This window comes from Hemiscyllium ocellatum, unplaced genomic scaffold, assembly GCF_020745735.1.
Source record: "Hemiscyllium ocellatum isolate sHemOce1 unplaced genomic scaffold, sHemOce1.pat.X.cur. scaffold_173_pat_ctg1, whole genome shotgun sequence".
In the NCBI taxonomy this organism is placed as follows: domain Eukaryota; kingdom Metazoa; phylum Chordata; class Chondrichthyes; order Orectolobiformes; family Hemiscylliidae; genus Hemiscyllium; species Hemiscyllium ocellatum.
Genome location: NW_026867863.1, coordinates 1,466,450 through 1,473,812, shown reverse-complemented (window position 1 = coordinate 1,473,812; position 7,363 = coordinate 1,466,450). Strand labels below are relative to the sequence as shown.

The window sequence follows — 7,363 nt, the reverse complement described above, 5'->3', positions numbered from 1 at the left end:
TCAGACTATATTTGGAAGGAATACAGTGGCATAAATGAAATACAGTAGACAAGATGTTTTGAGGAGAATTTGCGACAATGCTTTCACCAGTAGAGTGTTGCGAATCTGGAAATCATTATCTGAGCATGTGGTAAAGCTACGTGTCATGAGAACATTCCAGCAGTCTGTAGACGTACATTTGAAGAGCCAGAGCACACGTGGATAAGGAACAGGTACTGGAAAGTGTAACCAGGACAGACAGATGCGAGATGGGTGTCCTGAACGCAATGGGTCAAACACAAATTTGTGTGTTCAAAGGCAATTGCAGGCGTGGCTCTGTGGCGCAATGGATAGCGCGTTGGACTTCTATGTCACTGCTCAGATTGTAATTCAAAGGTTGTGGGTTCGAGTCCCATCAGAGTCGACTTTTAGTTTATGGTTTGGAAGATGGTCAGAGCAGACTCAGCTGCTCATCTGCAAAACCAACAATATTCGTGCAGAAACCCAACTGTCTCGAAACGAAATATTTTCCTCTCACAAGTTTAAATTTTTGATGTCTATTTATGATAGAGATCAATAAACATCTGTTAGTCAGTAGACAACACGATGATGTGGATAGGCTGGAAAAAGACACAAAATTGTTGTGTCAGCCATGATGATATTGAATCATGGAGCGGGGCCAGATCGGTATTAACAATGGGCTCCTTTGTGTCTGTGCCATTTCTGGTCCAGATTTTTAAACAATCGTAATGATAACAATATGAATTAAACACCACGAAATATTTTGGTCTCACCTCCACATCCCTTCCCTTCCAACTGGAATAGACAGCTCTTGTTTTAGCTTTAGATCAGACTGTGGAGAATTCTGACAAGTTCTCCTTCAGGCTGAATGTTGCTTCGCATGGGTTTCAAAGTGGATACATGGAGCAAGCAAATGCATGGAATCAGGTGCTTCTGGGGCAGATTTCCCCTTTGCTGGGCTGGAATTCTGGCCAAGGTAATGAACGTGAAGTTCTGACATTTTGAATCTTACTCTGGATTCTTGCGTCTTCAGCAATTAAATTGGAATTCACGTTGCCCTTGCATAACATTATTCAATCTTCACTGTTTATAAAAACCATGCCACGTCCTCGTGGGTGCAGTATGCTGAATATTGTTGTCGTTGTGTGCAGTGTGGGTCGATGTTCATATGAACATGCCGATGGAAGTTGGTGAAATTTCAGTGAATCGAATTCCCTGACGAAGTGAAACCGATCGAAGGAAAACCCCAGTCCAGTGGCGACATGACATTTCCGGTGATCAACGCAGGACACCACTGTAAACGTACGCGGCATTCAATAAAGTCGATTTCCGCCACATTTTTCTATGCCACATTTCCACCACATTTCTGGGACATTATTGTAATCTCTACGCTCTCACATTCTATAGGAAGAACATTCAAATGGCCAACTATCCATTACTAATGTCCTGAATTCACATACACATGCACAAATATGCGCATATTTATATATCCACACAGATATAAATGTATGTGCGCATGCATGTATATGTCTGTGCATATATATTTAAAAGTTACAAAAGAACGTTGAGTAAAACAACATTTATTCTAAAAAAATATGATTTCTTGGAGTGCTCTGTCCTTAGGAAATGCCTCAGTTACTTAAGACCAGCCATAAATACTCCCTGAGTGAATATCCAACACTCAATAGAGATACAGAGGTGATTTTTGCAAACAATGACGTCTTTCATACCGCTGATCCTGCGCTGTGTTAAATTCTGGAAAGGATGTTTAGCTCTTTACATATTACCGGAGTTGCTGCAAGCTCGCACAGGCCATTAAAGCAATCCACAAAATATTAGATTTGTCACATTGGACATTTTGACTGTTATCAGAAAAACTGGAATCGAAACGATAACGATGTTTTTAAGTATTGCTGTGAAGATTACAGAATTGCAGCAGGAATATTTTTCGTGTCTTGTTAATGGATATTTTGGGGGAGATGAGTGAGCAGTATATGGACTCACTCCCTTCTCTGTGATTGCAGCCAAATGTTCCAATGCAACACATGAAAGGATAAAGGTGCATTACATTGGCAGGTCAGTTCCCACTCACGATAGTATAGTTTCACTTTGATTATCGCCATCGTCTAAAGTATTAGCTGAGTTGGGAGATCATGATCCTGAGTGTATGCTGAGACATTTCGAGAATTAATCCCACACTGTTGGCTTCACTTTATATCATAAACCAGTTATGCAGCGGACTGAGCTAACCGGCTTCCCTTTCATGCTCAGTTTTTTGTACAATTTATAAAAGTTCACGTGGAACAAGCTGCTGAACCTTTCCTCACAATCAGCACATGCTGTACTTAGTCGCACTCAGTTGAAGGTGTTATGAACTTTCTATCCAATTAACTTTAACCAATTACAGAGTGTGAACATAACGCGTACCCATCATGGCCGGCCAGATTCCCTGTCATGGTGAAATTCATTCCTCGCGTGTCTGCACGTGTCTTCACAAATATATTAGGATCAGCTTCTCAATAATCTTTCCAGCGAAGAAGAAATCGTTTTCGAATTCAACTGCTGTAGAAGGAAAAGGAAAACTTTCCAAATTTCTCTTTATCATTCATCGCTGGTTTTGAAGTTCTAAAGTTTTGATATAGATCCATCCGAATGAAGGAATTTCCCTCCTGTTTACTCTCACCAAATTCTCATCGCCTGGAAACCTTCCATACGGACACAACTCAGTTTTACCTGGTGTCACGTCACATGATCTATTCGTTTTTTCCACCAACCCATGAAACCTCGCCTTTTCTTTTCAAATGGCATTACCCCTCACTACATCGATGGCTTCCTTTACATTTTTTTGTTTCCAAGTAAACACTGTCCATTCTTCCTGACGTCTTTTCATTACAGTCATCGCCATCCATGTTTATTATTATCTCTTTATATCCCTGTATAGCCAATGTTGGGAAAGGATGCTGGGTCCAATGCAACACATTAAAACCCGGTCTAATGCTGTGTACTGCCATTACCAATGTAGGGAAAATAGGAGCTAGTTCAGGCAAAAGGGAATCCATTGGTTGTCGCGTAATGGATCAATCCCTGACTGGGAAGTGACTGTTTTTCCTCACTTTTCTCCCTGGTCTGAACATTTGCTAAAGCAACACACTAAGGGAACATAGAATGACTATAGTTCAGAAACTGGCTATTCATTGCAAACAATGCACACCCAGTCCTCCAGGGATTAACGCTCACAGAACAATCTTTCTCTTCATTTGCGCCTGAAGTTCGCACCTTACTGACAGTCAACCCAGTTGTAGGCAAATCACATCTCTGGCGCTGTGAGGCAGCAGTGATAACCAGTGAACCACCTTATGGCCGTGTACAATATTGCAAGGCACATGTGGACGCGTTTGTCATGTGATTCCTGTCAAAGATGCTCTACTTTGTTGTTACCCTGACCAGGAACAATAAATTCTGATTCCCTGACCTAGAAATGAACCCAAACCACAGCGGTGAAAGTGCTGCATCAGAACCACTGGTCGACCAGGTAGGACAGCATGTGCAATTGTGTCTTCTCTTAACAGCATAGCTTTCTTTTCCTGTGATGAGACATTTCTATCGAAAAAGAATGTTCGTGACACCGTGCTTTTACAGCACAGAATAATAAATCATGTCAGTACCAGTCATCAAACATCCATCCATTCTCCTTTCCAGTTACCACTACTTGGTCCACAGCCTGACGTCTGAAGTGTTCATCTCAATGAGACTTTCCATGCAAAGTTTTAATTTCAAATGAACCAGCGACAGAGACTGAAGTCAGATACCGTCACGTTTGTTCATGACCTGGCGGAGAACTGAACCTCATTTTGACCCATAGATGGAACTATACAGACACATCTTTTGAGAGTGACAAAGGCCTCAGGACATCCCAACTAACATAAAATGAGGAATTGAACCGTTTGGCCTCTTCTTTCTTCACTACTAGCTTTAAAATCCGATTCTGTTGACAAAAGCAGAGGTGTAAACTGACAGGAGGCTGTCCTTCGAAGACTGCCCCAATCGTGAATATTTGGTATCTGCAAACCGTCGATGTATCCACCTGTGAGGCAGACTGGCTAGCTGTGATCTTCCAGCCTCTGACCGGTTTAATTTGGATTCCAGCGCATTCCTGTCTCTACATAAGGAACAGGAGCATACAGCCGCATTCCTGTAAGTTTTCGTTCCCCCACTGTTTCACCGTTAGTTTACTGCTTCTAATGAGTCACGTTTTTCTTCCTGCCAAACGAAGGCATTCTTCGCATCAGAAGATTGACATCCACATGGTCCTCAGGGGAAAAACACGGATGTGGACTTCCAAACTGAAATGGATGAGGCCTGGTCTGCGCAAAAAATGACTTTCAGCTTTTCCTTCAAAAATAAGTCCTATCAACACACACAACGCACCTTCGGATGCTTGTTGCAAAGTTGTAAGGAAATTCAGCAAGGCTGCCGTGAGAATGGAGGTTACAACCGCTGGTTTACAAAACCAGCCTCGAACCACTGAGTTATGGAAGAACTAAATTCTGAGTCGTTTTGAGTCTGACAAAAGATGATGACCTCGAGCAGAACAAATTCGGTCAAATCAGTTTTGTGATACAAACTTCGTTTTATGTGACAAAATACCCCTTGAAACCCACTTCTTTGATCGCTTGTTTGATGTCACACTTTGTCAGCTTCCCAAGTTTTCATAATGGAACAGGGATCAACATTTGTATAACCTCCCGGCAGAGTAAAATCTTTGACGTTTCTATTATGATTTTGGTGCTAGACAGTGAAATCCTGAAAATAGGAACAGAAGTGTTTCAGATGGGAAAGAAAGCAAATCGAACTCTGGCCTTCATCGGTCACAACGTTTGGTATCGTGATTTGCATCTGATGTTGTAATTGTATAAAACTTCTGTTTGACCACATTTGGAGTACTGTGTGCAGATCTCATCTCAAAAAAGCAAGGATGTGGAGGATTCGGAGAGGGTACAAAAAGGGTTTATCAACACGTTACCAGTATTGTGTTTTTAAAGGTGTGTTAGGTATAAGAGGAAATTAAACAAAGATGGATTGCTTTGTGAGAGTATCAGAGGCTGACAGGCGACCAGGTACAGGAATATAACGCTAGGACAGGATAGATAATGTGGATAGTCAGAATCTCTTTTCCAATGTATAAGTTTCAAATACTAGAGCGCAGAGGTTTAAGGTGAGAAAGAGAAAGTTTAAATGATGTGTGTGAGGCAAGATCTTTTATTCAGAGAGTGGAAGTTGCCAAGCGAGGTCTTGAAACAGAAATGTGAGTAAAGTTTTGAAGTGGCATTTCGACAGAAACATGAACAGTCAGGGAATAGAGGGATATGGACCATGTACATTCAGATAGGATGAGTTGAGAATAACATTGTGGTGGGCCGAAGGGCCTATTGCAATGCTGCACTGTACTATTTTCTAACTTCCCAGCATTTAACCGATCAAAGCACTTCAGAATCTTGCATGTTTCTTTCAGTTTCTCTCTCATTTTTCTTAACTGTAATTGGTTCATTCTCAATCTACTCCACTTCTTATTATAAAATCCCTCCATTCCCAATATCATCCGAGTGAAAATTATCTGGCCTGCCTCTGATACAACAATATCTTTCCTTCGGGCACACATGCTGTTCATAATATTCTAAATGTAATCTGACTTGAACCTTGCATCGTTTTAGTAAGACCTCCCTATATTTAGCCTCCATTCCCTTTGTTAAAAAAAAGGCAGCATTTAATTTGCCTTCTCTATTACTTGAAGACCTTGTAAGCTACTTTTTTTCTTATTGATAAACAAGAACTCGCACAAACCTTTATGTTTCCAATCTAAAAACAAGTACTGTTAGCCTGACAGAAAGTCAGGAGCATGTTGCAATAAGTGAGAAACAACATATCAATAAAAAGTAACTGGACTCTTAGAAACAAATTTTATAAAAGAGAATTTGTTTTAGAGCCTGTTGGATTTTATTTGTTGGTGTGAATATAAATGGCAGAATAGATAAGGTTGTGGTGGGGGTGGGTGTTGGTACGGTGGATATGGTTGATTTCAGAAGCCTTTGTGTGAGTTTCAATAAGGGCTAAATAAAAATAACTTGGTAGAGAATAGGGCCCCTTAAAGGTCAATATGGTCGCCTATGTGTGGAACTACAGGAGACGAGTGAGATCATAAACAAAAAAAAGTCTTGTCAGTATTTACTCTGGAGAAAGACATGGAAACTCGGGAACATTGGGAAATAAATTGCCATGTCTTGGAAAAAATCCTCAACAGAGAAGAGAAAGTGGTGGAATATTAAAACAAGTAAAGATAGATCAATCCTCAGGAGCTCATTAGGTCGATCAGAAAATATTATGGGAAGCTCGGGAAGAGATTGCAGTGTCCCTTACAGAGATATTTATATTATCAACAGCCACAGTGAGGTGTTGGAAGACTGGAGGTTGGCGAATGCTGTTCCAGCACTTAAGGGTTGCAGGGAAAGCCAGGAAATTACAGCCCCTTGAGCCCATTGATGGGGAAGTTGTTGGAGGAGATTCTGAGAGAAAGGAGCTACGCATATTTGGAAAGGCAAGGACTGATTAGAGATGGTCAGCATGGCTTTATGAGTGGAAAACCGTGTTTCACAAACTGGATTGACTCTTCGTGGAGGTGGCCAAGAGATAGGTAAAGGCAGAGCAGTCAGCGCTGTCCAAATGGACGTCTGCAAAGCATTTGACAAGGTTCCAAGGGTTATTGAACATCTAGTTAAGAGTAAAAACGACGCTTACATAAGGATCATTAGACGTCTATAGGGTCAAAGAGGGGTGTCATGATGCCTCAGTGGATAGCACGGCTGCCTTACAGCACTGGGGAACCGATTTCGATTCCAGTCCTGGGCGACAGTCGGTGTGGAGTTTACACGTTCTCCCCATGTCTGCGTGGGGTCCTCAGGTGCTCCAGTTTCCACCCACCGTGCAAAGATGTGCAAATTAGGTGAATGGTTTTTGGTGGGATGTCCTTCAGAGGGTCCGTATGGAGTTGTTGCGCCAAATGGCCTATTTCCACACTCTGGGGACTCACTGAAGGTAGCCAGGAAGGAACTGAAGAATGGAGTTAGAACAGCTAGAATGGGACATGAAAACACTTTGTTGGGAAGGATTATGGAAAACTATAAGGCAATCTCCACATATGTGAGGAACAAGAGGATTGTCAGCGTGAGGGTAGGGCCGGTCAGGGATAGTGGAGGGTACATGTGCGTGGAGTCACAGGAGGTAGAGGAGGTCCTCAATGAATACTATGCTTCAGTATTCACGACTGAGAAGGACGTTGTCATTTGTGAGGACAGCGTGAAAAGGACTG

At 41.8% G+C, this 7,363-nt stretch overlaps 1 non-coding gene across 1 annotated transcript; it reads left to right on the top strand.

Annotated features, from left to right (window-relative positions):
* The first annotated feature begins 311 nt into the window (after positions 1-311).
* Positions 312-403, top strand: trnar-ucu (transfer RNA arginine (anticodon UCU)). Its single transcript is given in 2 exon segments — positions 312-348; positions 368-403. It is a non-coding gene; the product is annotated as a tRNA-Arg (tRNA).
* Positions 404-7,363: the final 6,960 nt, after the last annotated feature.